We start from the raw sequence: 19,206 nt of genomic DNA, 5'->3' as shown, positions 1-19,206 counted from the left end.
CAGGGAGAGGGACCGAGCGCCAGTGAGCTGGCCCTGGGGTCCCACCTGTTAGTATGGAATTTGTGCCCCCCTAACCTCCATAGCCAGAATATGATGAAACAAGCAACCGTGCTATCTTTCACTCGCGCCAGAGCCCGAAATAAACTCCTCACAATCGCAGTGCTGCGCGTCTGCCATTCCCATATTCGCACTTGCAGGACATCTGTTTTCGCAAACTGGCTCAGAAACGTTTCGGAGACCAGTGAGAACATTGTTGTGTCTTTTGTACGAGTAAAATAAAGAAAGTCACTCTCAATTAGAAAACAAAATCCTCACAGCTGCTGAGAGCTGTTTCAACACTGAGTCATAAAGGACTTATTTTAATGTGCTGCAATTAATCAGTGGATGAAAAACCTTTTAAAATGGCAGTAAATGACAATTCTTTAAAGATCTTCCTATAGTTCTCATTTCTCAAAGGGGCTTAAAAGGAGGTAATTCTTTTACACTGATGAGACCACTAGCTGTTTGGCTATTTATTTAAGATTAAAGACATGTTCAGCTGAGATTAGACATCTTTGTGTCCTGAATATTCATATAGGACTTCTAAACGTGTTGCACAGCTTTCTGTGATATAAAGCGTACATTTCTAAGCATGCTTAGATCCATAAATGTCTGCTGTCACTTATATTTCAGCAAATATTTTTCATGTTCATAAGAAAGCAAGAAAAGCTACAAACAAGCTTACTGAGGAACACTTAGCTCATTGAGCTGTTAATTAGCTGTAGCTAATTGGTCGGGGATCTTACCCAGACATTCTTAGAGAAGCCTTGTTATCGGCTCTGACAACATGGCTGGGTAGCTTGTTCCCGACTCTTTGCACTAAATAGTGCTTCCTGTTCTCCATTTTTCACCTTAGTTTTTCACTTAGATTCTCCTATTCAGGTTTCAGTGCTGAACCAGCGTGCCATACAAACAACTAAGCAATGAATGAGGAATCTATAATTGTACATTGAAAGTAACACTGTAGTAACCTCATTAACACAAGCAAGCAGGCCTGTGTTTTAGGCTTCTAGGATTGTAAGCATCCTGTGAGGAAATGGGAGATATGATGTCAACACATTGAGACCGATTTCCCGAGCAGCATACAGGAGTCCTACCTTCCCAGGTGAACACTGTGCTCGCATAAATTGGCATTAACTTCTCTGTCAGAACAAACAGCCCCATCTGGTTGCTTTAGTCAAGAGCAGCCCAACAAGCACAGTAACCTGATAAGAATACAATCTTATTCATTAGTAAAAATATTTATGGTCTCTGTGTGAAGCTTTTAAAGACATTTTTCAGAAAGAATTGTAACTGCTTCACTTTCTTAGTTTATTATACTACAACAAAGTTTGTCTTATTTTTATAGTTTCTTTGGAACCAAAAACACACAAAATTAAGTTTTTGAAAGTCATATAAAAATGCTCCTACAGTATACAACATTTCCCCCTTCTCAAACAAAATCTCAAACTGCATTCAAGTTTGCAGGACTCCCATTACCTAAAGAAAAGAGTCTTCAATCACACTTACCATAAAATAATTTTCTGTGAATCTTGAGCAACGAGCCAAGAATGCAAATTGAAGATTTACACACTGCAAACTGAAACTATACTAAACAAATTTGCAATTTCTTAGATTACAGTGCAAAAGACGGGGTAAGGAGGGATGTGTACCTTTTCTTCCTTCCCCAGCCAGTGAGCGGCTTCACTCCAGTTCACCCAGGAGATTCGCAAAAATGCTGAGACAGGTCATGTAGCTCCCCACAGTCACTGATTCAACTGCCCCAGTGCAGAAGGGTGGTGATCCTCTCCTAAAATAGACCAAGGGCGCAAGAGCAATCCCAGATAAAACATGGCAGCATGGGGCCTGGGTGGGAATGGAGGCAGCTGCCCTTGGAGACGCGCAAAGCTTGATCACGCAGCCCACAGCCACACTGCTGGCTCCAAACACACGAGTTTAAACTTCAGGATGCAGCCAACAATCACAGCCTATGCTGGGGGCTCTCTGCTTGGCCTCAACTATGCAAAAACAAGGGACTGTCCTCTGCCAGGTCAATAAAGCACATTATTCTATTGCATGATGGCACATGGCATTGCAGATCAATAGTCAGTCTATTCTTTTATTGAAAGCGATCATAGCTGCTGGATATTTATGGGGTGGGGGGTGGTAGCGGTAGCAGCTGCATTGAGCACGACAACTCAAGATACTGGTCTTTTGACAATATGGATTCAGATAAGCAGGTTCTACAGATCCACAGATATGCAAAGTGTTGTGTGTACCTCAGGGCTTGTCCCTGTTGACTACATTCAGTGAATCTAAATTGCAATCCATTAGCAATCGGACCAAGGCAGGTGAAGGAAGAGATCATCCTCATTATTTTCACTGAGTTTGGACTTTAGGAACATAAAGTTTCAACTTCCAGCTTAAAAGTGGTGCTTCGTAAACATCACAAAGAACATGATTTTGAGAAGTGGATAACCTAATGTCTCTTCTTATAAAAGCATTTGCCCTTTTTGATTGCAAAGGGGTTTAAACGGTACATGAATGTCAGCACGCCTGAACAAGAAGCACCTCTTGTTAATAAAGTATAATCAGAGAACACTGCTTTTCCTTTACAGCCCATCTGTTAGCAGGCATCATGGGAGATGATAGCAATGATAGACAGATTTGTAACACAATGCCTACTGCTTCCAGTGTGGTCAGCTGCTCCAGTTGGAGGGATTTATCAAATCACAGAGGAAGTTTTGGGTTTAACTAGATTTAAATGTGCTCTGACTACGGGAGTGGTACATACAGTATGAGGTCAATAAACCTTTGAACACAGCCAGAATGGTAAATGATCTTTCACTGACAGGACCGGGTCTGTGTGTTTTTGCCAACTTTTTTCTCGACTGCCTGGACTTTGTCCTCACAGACTGCATGGTAACAGTGTAATGTGAGGCACTGGTGGAGAACCCTCCGTGTCCCAGTCTCCAGTCATGCGCACGGTTTTAATGGTTTGTGATCTTGAAGGCTCATTTCCTAAAAGATGCCTGAGAAACGTGACACATGCATTTAATGAACAGAAAGTATCTTTTCAAATATACTCTAATGCTCCTGGCTGTAAAGATAACACCCTTTGAAACATAAGAAATGCAGAATCTCTCACAGAGTTTAAAAACACTGATCCTAGAAGCCTGCAGACTAGAGTGTGCACATGTGCACAAAGAGAGAAAAAAATACGTGCTTTCATGCAAAAACAAGTAAATGGCAAGAAACAGTTTGGTTATTAATCTGTGGTTGTCTGGCAAGCGAGAAATGTGCAGTGCTTTTGTTTTGGTAGCAGGAGGGATGCTCTATTTGTGTTTTTCTGTGTGTTTTGCTCATCTACAAAACCACAATTAATTGGCCAGATGAGAACAACGCTGCTCTCCACACAAGAGTTAACACAGCCACTTCAATGGGTGACAAGGCTAGTCCTTGTTTCTTAAACCTGTTCAGCCACCTTCTGAACACATCTGTCTCAGCTGGCATCGTTCCCAGAGAACGCCATTCTGATTTCTCTCACAAGCATCTGCTCTTAGCTTGAAGCCATTTATTTATTATAGGACAATAAATTTTCAGGGAAGACTTAAAAAAATCAATTGCTAAACATCTTCCCAGAACTCTTTTGCAATAGACAGGATTTCAAATCATGGACCGTAAAAATGACGGTTAGCATACCTAACGTCTCAGGGATGTGGAAGAAAACAGCATGCCTTGCAATCACTAATGCACATTCAATATTAGGTTCCCCGAGTGCTGAAATATTGTCATGATGAGATGCAGCCGAGAGGTACTGGACATGGTATTGGAGCTTACACTGGAAATATAAACCTTTAATGGGGTTCAAAGAGATAAAAAACATCATTATATGGATTGTTGCATTTGATATAATGACAGTCTGATCTAGATTCTTAAAACTGTAAAACAAATTCTACAGATATTTACCAGAGTTGGAATTGGCCACATTTTTTGCTGCTTAGAATTCAGTACAGGTACTGTACATCAGCCAGGGTGCAGTCATGTAGCAATCTGTCATTCCAGATGGCAGTTTTTTCAAACAGCCTGTCTTATAATTCTAGTGATGTATGAACTGTTCCTTGTTTTTTTTTTCGCTTCTACAAGTCTCCTTACATGTTTTTACATATCTTGTTTAAAATGTCTGCAGCACAAAACTGCCCCACCCTCATACACTCCCCTTGCTCACACCTTTATATGATAACACAGAATACTTCTCTATTAGTTTAACCAGTTCAATTCTCCAACAAAAATAAAGGAAGCTGAATCAGTCAGGACAGGCCCTTTTCAATTATCTTCTAGTATAAATTATATAATTGGGGGGATCCAGTACAGATCAAAGTCTTATAAATGAGATATTTGAACTTGTACATCAGATATGTTAGAGAACTAAACCATTTTCATTTTGAATTGAAAGGGTTATGGGGAGGTGGGGGGTGGGTTGAGGTATGATTCAAGTATTCAAGGGCATCGACAAAGTCAACCCAGCGGCTATCTTCAGAATCAACAGTGAAATACAAACCAGGAAGCACGAGTAGAAACTAAGTGGCAGTGCACTGAAAACCGAGAGGGTCAAAGGCTTGTGGGATTCTGGATCAGGCTTCCCGGCCAGGTTGTTGAAGCCAATATCCTGGCTTCTTCCAAGAAAAGCCTGGATGAGATCCTCTGATCAATTAGCGACTTAACTACCAGATGATCTGGGCAGGCCCACATGATTTCCTCTCATGTAACCGTTATCTTCTGTATAATGATATAACTGATTTCATGCACTTGGCCATGAGGTGCAAGCTTTGAAAATAATTTCAAAGCCTTGCTAGTTTTGGTATCTCGGTGTGCACCAAAGTAAAAAGATATTACTGATTCAGAATGTCCTTATAATGTTCAATCATTTTAAAATACATTTACATATAAAATGTTGTTCTTAACATAGCTTTTCAGAGAGTTCACCAGTCCAGCTTCTCTCAACCCACACAAGTGCACTGGAAACTCTGACTAAGAAAACAGCACTTCCTTTCGGCATGTCTCATCATCAAAGATTACCCCTCAGGGTTTAGACTTCTCAATAACTCCAGACAAGAGTTCCAACTCCTTTCAAGTTTGTTTTTTCAAGTATTACAATGTAAGGCAAATCAAATATCTCAACTGGGCTCACCTTCGCTTGAAGCTGTGCAGCTGATCTGGGAAACACTGAGGCTCTGAACCTGTACACTTATCTATTAAATACGTGGCTCAGGTTAAGTCTTGCCTGTGAGCTTACAAACCTGCAACAGTCTGAGCTTGGATATATAATTATTTTTAGAGACAGTGATGCCACTTATATATCATTAAGGTTTACCAGACATCTGTATATTTTCCATTTATTAACGAGTTTTTGCTAAAAAACAATGATGCACAGTCACCTGATCTTTCAGACTGTGATCAAGGACAGCAAAAAATATATGTAATGTTCCTCATTTTCTCCCAAAAAGCTGGTTTCCATAATCTAATTCGCAGGACCTTTAAAATGCATTTGAAAATTTTGAAGTACCTCTGTTATTATATTTCCACGAAACTAAGAGCATCGAGCCTTAAACCACACACATGGAATACAAACACTGTTAGAGTCAAAATTTAAACATTACTTTAGGTTTAAGTCAATTAATAGAATTAATTCCATCATCTGTCTTCATCACTGTCCAATAAAAATATCATTTCAGCAACTGCAAGGGATTAAAGACGTATCTACCCAACCACACTACCACATCCATAATCCCCAGACCTGGCTGTCAGTCTGTGCTGTCATTGTTCAACCTGTTATCTGTATAAACACATCTTCGCCTGTGACAGACAGGGAGTTTTCCCTCAGAGGAGACAGGGACTGTGCCTGTTTGACTTTGTTCATCCCAACTCAAAGCGCTGCTCCAGTGGGCAGCTAATAGCTTTTTCCTACACAGATTTAAATATTTTGTTGTCAAGGGAGCCCAAGGCTCAGAGGGGTTAAAAGGTTAGCAGGAAATGCAATGAAAGAATCCCGGTGTGTGGTGTTCGAACCTTTTGTTGCCAGAGCTCTGGAAGTCCAATGCAACACAAGCAGCAGAGTTTCAGTCACCATGACTGCTCCACAAGAACCTGTCCAGCAATTGTACGGAGATAAATCACTTAACTTAGAAATGAAATGTGCATGACACACAACACAACACACACGTATACAGGAGCAGTCTGTATTAAACATATAAATTCCGACACACGTATCAGGGTAAGAAGAAAAGATGAGAAATAAGTTTTCTTATAAGACAGATCTTCGATTATTAGCAATGGGGAGGAAAACGGAAAAGAATGTTTAAAAAGGTGTCAGAAAGAAATCAGAAGGAAGTTGCATTCTGAAAAACAGACGGTAGTATCACTAACAATGCTGACTGCTCTTTCAGTGTACAAATATTTACAAAGGGTGACATCTTGATTATAATTAAAGTGGCTGAAACAAACTGCATGTGCATTGCTTGCTGTGGAACATCTCCATATAGCCATCAGAAGCTCTTTCTTCTACAACAACAGAAGGCGACTGAACCTTAGAGGAGGCAGATCTGTTTTTTCAGCTGTGTGTTTGGCTGTTCAGTGCAGCTGCTTTGTGTTGCCACCCTGGATGAGCACTTCAGTCCTGTCACAGCTATTCCTGGCAACCCAGCCAGCACTGTGAGCAGCTACTGTCACACTCCCACCTAACTCAACCTGAGGCACGAGCTAATTAATTACTCTGCCACTGGCAAAGGCTCACAGGTTTGTTTGCCGTCTATTAACCCAGCGATTTCTGTCCCAGTGTACAGATTTCATTTTAATCTCATCATTCCAGTATCCATCCCCCAGAGGCTCATGAAGATGGCGTGTGGTACCTTCACACTAAATTTCAAAATAATGTCAAGAGAATATAATTCATTGGTACAAGTTTTTAAACTCTCACTACAGCCTGGATTAGCTGTGCGAGATCTGTGTTCCTATACTATTGTCTTGTTGGCTCTTCAAGTGTATGAACAGCTTACCTTAGTTTATTATTAGTATCTCTATAGAACACTATTACTATGGCTTAATACAGTAAGCTGTCAGTTTTATCCTGATTCTGGCTCCTGTTAGCTCAGTATCTCCTGGGCTTTGTTCCAATTGATCTCTAAGTTGCTTAACAGAACCTCTAATTAAAAAAGGTTCTCCTTATGAAAATGATTAGTTCTTTCTTTCGATCTGTTAAAGTCACTGATCCCAAAATATTTATAAAGCACTTAACCCGAAAGGTCCAACAAGTTAAGAGTCAAAAGTAACGAAACAGAGCTGAAAAAAATAAAATCATATCAGATTATGTCAATTAAGATCCTCTGAAATTAAAATCAGTAGACACTAAAGGTCAAGGGTCAAAGTGAGCAAGACAGGAGAGCATTAATGTAAGTACTTTGAGCAACTTCTCATATACAGTAGTATTAGTATATCTGCATCTCTAATATCCCTGCAACTATGACCCCTCTGTAACAATGTGGCAGACCAAATGAAATAGTGAAATGGAAAACAGCCTTCTTCAGTTCTAAGTGATGGCTCATCACATCTGGATACAGACCCTCATTGTGTTCTCCCACTCCCTGTGACATCAGAGGGAAAAACCAGGGCCTGACTATCACATCTTGGGCTCAATCGCCCAACATGATTGAACACGGATCCTCCCATAAGCCCCATTGTTGTAAATACACTTGTCAGGTTGTTTTACATGTCCAGGAGGCAGAACAAAGATTTTCTGGAAAGACGCCATGCGATGCCTGACAGTGCTGCCTGAGCAACCAAATATCAGCAGATTTTAGACCCAATTTTTCTTTGTCTGCTGTGGCAGAAGAGGGGAGACAAACCCTTCCACGGCCTGCGAGTGTGGGGGAGCAGGGGGTCTTCCAGCTGCTTAATGTTAATTCCATGTGTCCATTGTCTCCGATTACATCCTACAGCAGGTAGCCACGGATTTCCTGCCAGTTCAGTGCTGCCTGAACTCTGCAGCTGCAGAAAGGACTAAGGATCTTAAAGACCACAAATCATCAGTGATCTTTTCTCTCCGCTTCATAAAAGCACGGTTTGTATTCTGCACAGAATACAAACACACAGAAACAACTCCACTTAAAAGCACAGTGCGTTACCCTACTCATTATAGTCTTTAATGAGAAGAAGCATTTCAGTGTTCAACTAGTTTAATAAAACAGAAAATAATATTGCTGGGCTGCCTTACATCCCATTACTATAGGTTAAAGAATCGGAAACAGAAATGTTATTTATGTTAACCACATTTCTTAATGTATTATTGACATTTTCCAACTTGCATAATGCACCTTGCTTCTTTATGATGCTGGTGAGAGCAGTAGGCAGCACTCAACTAGAATTCCCAATTCCATACCCCAGTCTAGAGATCGGGGAAACTGTGCTATAGGATGTCACATCCTTCAGATGAGATGTTAATCTGAGGTGTTGATTACTTGGTCATTACAAACCTCATGGTAGTGCGAGAGTTTCGTTCCTCTACTTGAACGATCTCACTTCCCCCCCCCCGATCTCCTGCACAGGGAGGCTGCTGTGTGTCACTCAGGTGGGGGCTGCACTTCAGTGAGGGATGAAGTGGGCCTCCCCCCCTCCTTACGTGAAACTCTCAGAGATCCTCAGATGGAAATCGCTAAGGAAATGCCATCAGTCCCCAGCAAGAACCCGATAAATCCAACATATGATCTCTGGGAGCATTTTCACATGATCTCACACACGTCTGGCACTGTGTGTTCAGGATGTGCCAAACTCTGTAAGCAAGCCACAGATGCGTATATCTGATATTAAAAAGGACTGCTGTGGTTCCTTCCTTGTGGCGGCTGATGGCTTCTGAGAGTTTTAAAATATCAACCAGGGACACATTTCTGCATTCAGAAAAGTTCTCGCCATTTCACCATTTGTAGCCAAAGACCTACAGACCATAAAATATGTTGATTTATGGAGTTTAAGATCAAATGGCAGTCGATGGATATTAAATACTAAAACGGTGTGGCTGCCCTGCAGACCTCATTGGAGATCAAACACAAGACATTCTGCAGCCCAAACCCAAGGAAAAGAGTTCAGCCGAATATTGCTGGACGAGCCATCTGGAATTCAAAACGTATTAAAGTATTCATTTATTTGTCTGAAGCGCTTATCCAAAAGTAATTTGCAAGGGTTACAGTTATACATTTTTTGGCCCTTGAATTTTGGTACCCATTCTCATTGTTGCCAGAGCAAACCAGCAAATGCCCACATGAGATCGGACCCCACAACCTTGTAGTCAGGGGTCCAGAGGCCCTAACCACTGCTCCTCACTGCAACTCCCCTTAACTGGAGGATGGAAAGACAACACTGAAGAAAAATGTAGGCAGACCTCAACACCTGCTTGTTATTGACACCTACCAGATGACACAAGTATTTGTCCAAGTCTGAAAATCATTGTGCAGGATACTTTGATGTCTGGCAGATAACTATTGAAAGACTACTATGAAGATAATTTATTGTGAGGTGTATAGTTTTATAACAGAATACTGAATATTTAGCAAGTATGGAGTTTCTGATCAATTCTTTTCTAAAATTGGATAAGAGTTAAAATATATGGAGCTCATTAAATTGTCATGAACGCACAAATACCCAAGTATTACCTTCATCAAGGTGCTGTGCTCACTTACAGGTAGACATTATCTGAATGTCCAGTTTCTCAAAAATTAAACAGCTCTGCAGGGAATGCTCAAGCTAAAACCCAGACCCTGGCAGTTCCACCGATTAAAACTAAAACACAGTTAATCACTGTGCCAACTGTCCATCAATCAACTCCTGTCGAGAACTGGATGTCTGCTCCTGCCTGGACCGCTCCTCGGCATGACTCCCTAAGCTCTTTATAAGAATCAAAGGAAACTGCCTGCCTGAAATAAAGTCAATAGAAAGCGGCTGATTAACGGTCTCAGGACCCAAACATAAGAAATCGGGTCCAATCCCACACCAGCTCGTTAAGCATGTCCATGGCCTTCAAAGCCTGTGATGTCACTTAAAAAAAGCCGTTTTCATCTGTGAGGTTGACCACATGACAGGGTAAACTGATGGAAAAGAGCACTGAGCAGTGAAGCAGTTTTCCATTGGGAGCTGTCCAGCCTGGAAAAGAGGGTGTTACTTAGGACTGCCATGGGTGGCCCAGATTACAGCTGAGGTCACCAACCGCCGTTTCGTCGTTTCTTATTCACTGTCAACAGTGGGCAGCAGGGGGAGGGGGGCGTAATTGTCTCTGAACTGCTGATTTTATTCTACATTTTATGTTCCTCCGGTTAGAGCCAGCTGAGAAGCCCAGCGTGATTATCTAGGCTGGTCTCACTTTTTCACATGGGAAGCCTTGTAGCAAAGACGACTGAGCTGCAAACGCAGAGAGGGAGCCGCGATCAAAGGCACCGCGCGCCCAGAGACTCCGCCAGCGCTAACAGGAAGTCTCAGCTGGTGACAAGCGTTTCAACACCCAATAACACAAGCTCTGAAACATTTGCTCACAATCTATTCTTATAAACCATGAATAGAAAGTTATTAAATTCTAAACGTGACTGCATTTTTCTTACTATTCAGTGCTCAGTACTCTAGATGCACACTGTGCTTTAAGGATTTTTTGCAACAGAAGCATGTGCTCTCATGTAAACAAAAAATTATTTTAGATGTGGTTTGGGTTAGATGATTTTTCATGGTTTTTTTGTTCCCCGGTGTTTCCAGAGTGCTGCAGCTGTGCAGGTGTCAGGACCACCAGAGTACCCAGAATTCAATTATTAACACTTCCTGAATGACCCACAGGGGCAGACTACTTTGAAGAGTCTGTAGCTTTCATTATTAGGGAACAAAAAAAAAACCCGTTTCAATGCTTCAAATTTTGGAAAACAACATTAACACTGAACTACTTGATTATAATACATTTAGAAACTTTCATGAGGCTGTGTTCATCTGACTCAAAAAAACACAAAGATCTGAACTAACCAAACAGTCCAGCGGTACAGCGAGAACAGCTCTTCTCGATGGCCGGCCATGCAGCCTGGATCACTGCAGGGAAGTATCATGCAGAACACATTGACGTTGCCTGCCATCTGTGATCTCCAGTCAGACAGGGAGCAAGACTGGGCCAGTGTGCAACTAAGACCTTTCTGAGAGCCTGGAAGAACATTTTCAAAATCTGGGCATCAATCGCCTCTGTAACTCCAATACAATCATCAATGGAGCTGCCCACTGTAAGAAACACAGACATGACAGAACTTTTCTTTCTTCTTTGTGACAAAGAAAGACTTTTTCAGTGAGTAAAATAAAAGACAGTTGTATACAATTATTACAAAATCAGTGTGGTCAGTTTTTTCATATATCCAGTTTCTGACTTTTAAAACTGGTGGTGTCTGGCACTGGCCACTTCCAAGCCTAGAGTGTCTGGAGCCAAGGCAGTCTGGTTTTGTTAGCTGTGGTCCACTGAGGCCTGGGTTTTAAAGAAATCTTTGCGTAATGATCTTATACTGAAACTTGACCTTCTATCATTGAATAAAGGAGAAGGATTAATGGGTACTTCGTCCGTTAAAATGCTTTGTTTGCTTCTTCCTTCTTGTGCATTATCCTTGTTTGATACAGAATGTTTGAACACTGAAGAGCCTACCTGTGATCACACTCTGCACAGGCTGTGCAAGCTGCTCTCCATCAGTGTCTGCCCTGCTCGCAGTATTCTCTTCCTTTGATTCTCGTTATTTCCACTTTCTTTTCTCAGCCCCGTCTAGTGCCCAATCCCCCTTTCCCTCCTCCATCTCGGGCTGTACCTCTCCCAGCAGTCATATGGTATTCCTATTAACTGCCCACCTGGTAGAAAGAATGAAGAGGCCTTCAGCCTTCCAAGAAAAACATGGAGAGGAAGCCCATTAGCCCAAGGGATGTCTTCACCCTCGGATTTCCTCCGAGCAGGCTGATTATCCCTTGCACAGGAAGAATCCAAACTACCTCTCTTTAGCCCACTGATCTGGTAAAGATGCTACATATGCTTATTTTTTTATTTCTTTACTAAAGAAAAATCATCCATGTGGGAATCTCTATGAAAAAAACTTAAAGCTATAAGCTTGAATTTGTCTAAATCTATGCGACTGGAATGCACAAGAACAAAAAGGTTTATTGATATCTTAATCTAGATCACAATTCCTTGCTACATGCAACAAGCCAATCTACCAAGCGCGTCTCTACCTCCTCTCTCATTCTTCTGTCACCCAATCTGTTCAACAGCAAATCCCAGCCTGTCTTCTCTTGGTGTGAAGCAAGAGAACGTGCTAGAAAGGCAGTGTGACTTGGATAAATTGGAGAATAACACCAGCTTTGGCAGAAGAGGGAGACTGAATGCCTAGAAACACTAACATTAAATACATTATAATGCTGAAACATAAGCATTCTTGCAGTTCAGAAGCCAAGGACAAGAAGCTGCTTATATCTATGTTTATTTCACTCGGCTGTCTGACACTCAATAAATCCCGGTGACACTAGGCGGAAATTCCTAGATGGTAACAATAGAGTCTGTCTCTCTTCATTTTCTTCATTCAGGAAGCAGGAGCTCCTGCAGACAATTTGTTTTATTGTCGTGGACTCACAATCATTATCTTGCAGACAAAGAAAGAACACAAGACAGGTCAAACATGAGAGCAAGCCCTTCAAGCCCATCTGTCTCGACTGGTGCTGAGAAATTAACTGATCCCAAGATCTCATCCAGCTGTTACTGGAAAGAAACCAGTTTATCAGCTTCAACAACATGGGCAAGCTGGGGACAACTGACTTTTGGGTAAAGAAGTACCTCCAGTTACCCAGTAAACAGAAACAGAGTAACAGAAGGTAAGCATGCTATGACGGGTAGGTGCTTCAATATTCAAACATTTTGTACCAACCAAACAAGAAGAGTTAATACGGAGAAATGGAGAAGGGGCCACCAGAAGCTTTTCCTTCTCATCGTCCTCGGCGATGATGGGGTAACAGTTACAGATGGTGCGGTATCCCTGCAGTATCGCAGCACTAGCAGAATTCCACTGAAGGAAGGCTGGGCTGTCCCAGCTTCTACACAGCACGGCTGTTTCATCTGCATTACAGTGCAGGCATCTAATGCTCTGTCAGTCAAACCGTAGCTGTGCTGGACAGTGGTGGAGGAGGTGAGTGAGAGCCCTGGGTGGGGAGTGAGGGCAGATTACACAAACTGGAAATAAGAGAGTCCCGAGGACCACTACTTGAATTTCCACTACTGATCCATTTTAGCCACTCCAGAGACTGAGGAATCTCACGCCTTGGTCTCCTAAGAAGATCTTATCACGCCCAGACTGGAAAAGCTTTACCTATCTACCTTGGGGAACTCCTGTAACCCATTAAGGGAACTTTATATGTCCTTAGCCATGCTTTTATTATTAACTGCCAACAGCATGGCGAATCCTCAATGGTCACTGAATAATATTCCATTCCCTAGCAGCCATGAGCACTTTCCACGACTAAAGAAGGAGCCTTTGTTTCAAAAGCAATCCTCTTTGAGAAGAATCCTCAGGATGCAGTGATGTCATTTCTTAGTTGCTCAAGTGTCAGGCATAACGCAGAACAGACTGAGGTCTGATATTTAAGATTAAAATGTAAAATCCTTTTTTTTTCCCCACACAGTGAAATTGAAACTGCTTACATTGTCCCACTGTTGAACTCTAGTAAAGAGGTCGTGTTCACTGATTTAATCTTATTCCACAGCAAGGCAATATAACAAGACACATCACAGCCAAAAGGCATATGAAATTCACTCCATAACCAGTATTTATGGAAATTATAGATTGTTACACTAGGGTACAGTACCGTTGATACAGCAGCAGAATTCTACTGAACGTTATTCATCTGACATAAAAAACATACTAACAAGTTCCATTCAAATGCAGGATTATTGGACATGAAAAGATTAAATGTGCAAAATAAGGTGCACTTCTAATTAACTGCTTCATTAAGGCACTTCCAACACTTTGATGTCATTACACACTTTATTACAACTGGACACCAGGGAAGTGGTCCTACCATCAATACCGTCACAGGGGGGCATACAATTCAAAGCTTCCTTAAAAAATGTTAATCTCAGATTAAAAACAACAATTTTCTAGAATGGAAAACACACCAAAATCCATTTTAGAGTAATATCCCCTTGGCATGTTCCTCAATGACTTGTCTTTCATGATTGATTCCACCCTGACAGATGGACACAATACTGTAGAGTGGTTTCTGGCGAGCACATTCCTACATGAATGGCAGAACGAAAACAGAAGCCCTTGTTTTCCATCCAAAAATGAAACCCCAAAGACCCCTATCACTCTGTTTCTACTTTCAACGCTAGGAATTTAGTTAAAAATGATAAGTGGAACCAGAGATGAAAAGCTGCTCATCTATTAAGTTATTAAAGTTGTGTAAAGGCCATTCCAGTGCACATTAGATAAGCATTTACACTCTCTTGTACTGAGCACATTCTGCCATAAGTAAGTCATTTGGAAGAACTGTTACTATTTAAGATGTTTTTGCAATCATCCAGCGATTACCTTTTGTAACGCATGTAGAACAGGGAATGACTTAACCTCAGTTTTGGATATTTCAGTGCCAGCAATGTCTGTTCTCTAATCGGATGAACTGCACATGCACAGACAGTGTCAGCCACAGTCACCACAGGCTGAAAACCGATACCCATGATCTTCCTGTCAGTGGGGCTTATCTTCCCATGGAAACCCAAAGCTTAGAACACAAACCCTGGAAAATGAACACTGTGTAGAGATGGACAGGAAAGCAATGGGAGAACACTTCAAAAATTGTTGGAAAGTCCGATTCTTCCGTAATTTGATAGCACAAACCGAAAGTATGAATGAGCTTAGCACATCTACTGGTGAACACGAAAGGCTGCTATTTATAGCAAATGTTATGATCAAATCTAAACTTACAGTTCAAAGATATTATTATTTCAAGAGTCACAGTAACATATACAGGTCCAGGAATCATAATCACTTTGCTGATTTCATCATTTTTAGAGGAATTGTTTTAATGAAAAACACTCCTTTTAAACTAAACGGAAAAAATGTTTCAAACTCTGTGTATGACCTAGAGGTACAGTCATTCTTAAAACAAATGATAATGAATGTATTTCTACACAGCAGATGAAATCATAGTACAACTGGACTCTACACCTGCATGTGCATCTGGATTGAATATCTATGTAGAAGACAGGTCTGCCTGTGCTACAGTCCGTCTCTGGCTCTTTTTGGCTCACTTTCAATCTGTTATTTGTTATGTTCTGTGATAGATAAGTTCCTTCTTACAATAGAACAAGTCTAGCCAGTCCTGTGCTTGTAAATACCTGCCTTATTTTGTGTTTGCATCTCCAAGTTTTTATGACTCCTGTTGGAAATGTCTGAGGAGTTACCTTTTTGAATACTTTGGGTGTGCCACCTAATTCTTAACGTCAAAGCTCCTCAGCTCTCAAACTGAGCATCAGCAGGAACAATATAATGGCAGAGATGGTGGTGCTGAAAGACTGCAAGGGAAGCAGGGCTGCTTGAGAAGCCCTGATCTGACCCATTCCTCTGCATAAATCAGACTAGACCTCACTAGTCTAACCACCTGTCCAACAGAGAGGAAGCACTGGAGTCCATTTGACTAGGTGCAGCATCACACAAATACAACATTGAAGATGAGTCTATTAGTTATAAAAAAAAGATCAGTCCAGGTTATCCAGAAGAACTTTTGTTCAAACACATGATATGAAACACAACAGCATGCATGTGGAATAAAAATGGCAAAAGATATTAGAAGACATTTGAATCAAACACAATACGTTTCCCAGTAAGGTCCATCGCTGTGCGTGTAGAGGACAGCTGAAGCAATAGCTGCTTTGGACCCGACTGCAGAGTTTAATGATAATTATGTATTGAACAGGCCCAAGGGAATGACCTAATTTCATTGTGGTTTCACAGTGTGGCTCAGTGCATCGTCTGGAGTCTGTCCTTTCTCTGAGCATCAGTCAGCGCCACCGAGCGCGGAATGAATTCATTTTCAAAAGCTCTGCGTAAACCCGTCTTTAAATGAACACAGGACCTCCGCAAACATGTGCAAACACAAAGATCTCTGGGAGGAAAAACAGCGACCGGCGATAGCGAAGTGAAAACAGATCTGCTCGTCAGTTATTCAAGCACTGCAGGCTGTCTGGAAGAGCCATTATTAACCCCACTTCTGTGCCAAGGAGGACGGGAGTCAGAGACATGACCTGGTTAAACCAAGAGACAATGACTGAGTGAACACTGATTACAGTAAATACAGCTCAGCCAGGACGATATCAGTCTTAATCACAGGCCAGGCAGAGCTCTTCCTCAGACAGCATTAAAGGACCTCAATGTTTCTCATTTGAAAAAACACCACAAAATAGCTAGACAGGGCATATGGTCTTCCTCGCACTTAGAACCTCCCTCTTGACTCTACTCTTAAAATTGAATAACCTCATTTATTCAGGCGTTCAAGCAAATACAACATGGAATATAATCTCTATATGCTCTAACATCGTAGATCACCAGTCTAGCTTGATTATTTGTAGGTAGGATTCTAACCTCCCCATTACTGAAATTAACTTTGAAATGCTAAGTGTGCGAATTAAGAAAAGTACAAGTGAGATAAGGCTTGGGAAACCAAAGAGAGGTTCTAGGATGATACAAGAACTTAATTTCATTTCTTTCCATGAAGCAGTATCTAAACCCATTCTTCTTACTTGTAATGTTTTCTTATGACCTTTTTTGCAGGTATGTTAAAAAACACCACTGTCCAGATTTTCAGATATGACAGATGCTACACATTATCACCTGAAAGCTACCTGCAGCTAAGAAACAAAACAGGATAAATATCAGACGATGTCATTGTTATAATGCATTTCACCATCAACACAGTGTAGATTTTTACCATAGTCAACAAATGTGACAAAAAGTGACAGCCTGGGTCTGAATATTTGGCAGCGTCAATGTCACCCACTGAAGCAGAGTTACTGCTGCCCCCTGCTGGAAGAACTGCAGCATGCCAGCCTGTTCTCACCATTGCTCCTCAAAGCTGCTGCCAGATCTCAGGAAGAGAGATGGGGGGGGGGGTTCTGGGCAACTAAAATATTGATAGACTTGTTTGACAAAGTGAGTTGAATTGTACTTTGATTTTTCCCCTTACCTTAATAAACACTCAGGGGGCAGAAAATCTGTATAGATTAGTATTATAATTACTATATTACCCAAGTAAGAGTTGTACGAGAAACTTCACAATCTAGAGAAGGGTGCCCAACTAACTGTCCCGGAGGGCCAGAAATCCCTGGCTCTCTGTGCATGCTTGTAGCTTGTTCTTGAGTAGCTAGAGGATTAGAGACCTATAAAACCTGCTGGACAGCCACCCTCAGGTCCGGAGTCGTGCTCAACAAGATGTGAACAAGGAACAATGTCTGGAGACTGGGCTCAGGCTCACAACGGCGTTTAAGCTCCTGCACGCCTGCCTGGACAAGCAGTACCAGTAGCCTCGCTGCCTCCAAACCTCAGAGAATGAGCCGGAAAGCACGTCTGATGGGACGTCAAGAAAGATTAAACACTGCGAAATTAAAAAAAGGAACTGTACACTTGTTTTAGAGCAGGAAACGCAATGACACACCTAACACATCTACGCAGCTTCCAGAATGTCGGACAGAGGCCGACGGGTCGTATGAGTAGGGCCCTGCTGCCCAGGGAAAACTGTTGCGGCTTCCTGCCCCGCTACCCAGACACACCTGCAGCAGCCGCTCCCCGGGCTGAGGCCCCGCGGCCGCGCGTCAGTCAGGGGTGATTTACGCGGCTCTGCGGCTTCCAGCGGTAACAAGAAGAGCAGACGCACAGGCCCGCTTCCAGCCGCCACCCACGTGTTCGAGCCCCATAGCGGGTGTGAGGGGCAGCCCCCCCACCCCACCCCACACACAGGCCCCTCAGCAGGATGCCAGAGGAGTCCCGCATGGGGAAAAAAGAGACGAGACTCCCTTCCCTCCCCGCCAAGTGAACCAGCTCTCATTTTGTGCGAGCCTGCCCGCAAATCATTGTTTCCGAGCAGTAACGCAAATCAGTCCCTTGCTGAAAACGCTGATAATGAAAGCGACCATTTGCACAACTGGGCGTCCGTCACGCATTCTTCCTCCTGCCGGGAAACATCAATGACTAAACGTCTGCCCATGTGTGCTCACCAAGCGAGTCTCCCCTCTGACTGCGCGCCGGCTGGGCTCGAGCTGCGCTCCATGCTGCCTGCGCCGGCTCAGCGCATAGCTCCCGGACGAGGTCATCCTCACTGTGCGCCGCTGCCAGTGGAAGTGGAAAACTCCCGTCAGGCTGCGGACCTGGACTTGACCCGACAGCCCTCACGCACAGACGGAGCAAAGGAACCCAGTTCCGGACAGCTGGGCCCGTTCTAGTCAGGCCGTGCTCTAGAAGGGTGACCGAGAGGTTTTTCCCCCGCTGACATCATCACACAGCTGACTGAAGGAACAGGGAACCAATGCACCCCCTTCCCCCAAACAAGCACATGTGTTTGAATTCCTATATTTGTGGGTAACATCCTGTTGAGCTTTGTTCTATTTGCTGCTCCTCCATGATTTGATACAAGAAAGCATTATTTTGTTCTTTTCATGCTCCTGGCTGCCTATGTGAGCTATGGTCAGGAATGTGTTTGTCAGTAATTACTACATGCACAATTTGTAAGCACCGATTACCTGAACCAGAAAGAGCACCTGGAGAAAATTCACTCGGACACACGAGGAGAACATGTACACAGAAAGAGGCCCAGGACAGACTCTTACCCAGGAGAAGCTGTGAGGCAGCAGCACCAACAGCCACATCCCCATGTCGCCCACAACAGCAATCATCTCGCATTCAAACACGAACAAACTCTACAGCAGCCATTCACCACTAGATATGCAGGTCTGGTGGATTACACTCTTTTTGCTCTGGAAAAAAAAAAATATATAGGAGGCTATTTTTAAAATGTTTATTTAGAAACACATCCTATTGATCTGTTGAATCTCTGTGATTTAAAAGCTTTTGCACTGAAGAGCTAAAAGTTCATCAGGCTTCTACT

The 19,206-nt window shown here is 42.5% G+C and overlaps 1 protein-coding gene across 7 annotated transcripts in view; it reads right to left on the bottom strand.

The window, feature by feature from the left end:
• The window catches only part of LOC148643810 (tenascin-like), a 139,568-nt gene that overhangs the window by 104,911 nt on the left and 15,451 nt on the right, over positions 1-19,206 (bottom strand). The window contains exon 1 of one of the 7 annotated variants that reach the window (XM_088614949.1): positions 1,692-1,710. The exons of the other annotated variants lie outside the window; for them this stretch is intronic. The gene's annotated coding sequence lies outside the window, so the exon portion shown is untranslated. Of the gene's footprint in view, positions 1-1,691; positions 1,711-19,206 lie in introns of those variants that run through there. 7 annotated transcript variants of the gene reach the window in all.

Source organism: Lepisosteus platostomus, chromosome 21 (genome assembly GCF_059453375.1).
Source record: "Lepisosteus platostomus isolate fLepPlt1 chromosome 21, fLepPlt1.hap1, whole genome shotgun sequence".
Classification (NCBI taxonomy): Eukaryota; Metazoa; Chordata; class Actinopteri; order Semionotiformes; family Lepisosteidae; genus Lepisosteus; species Lepisosteus platostomus.
This window is presented reverse-complemented; position numbering and strand designations above follow the sequence as displayed.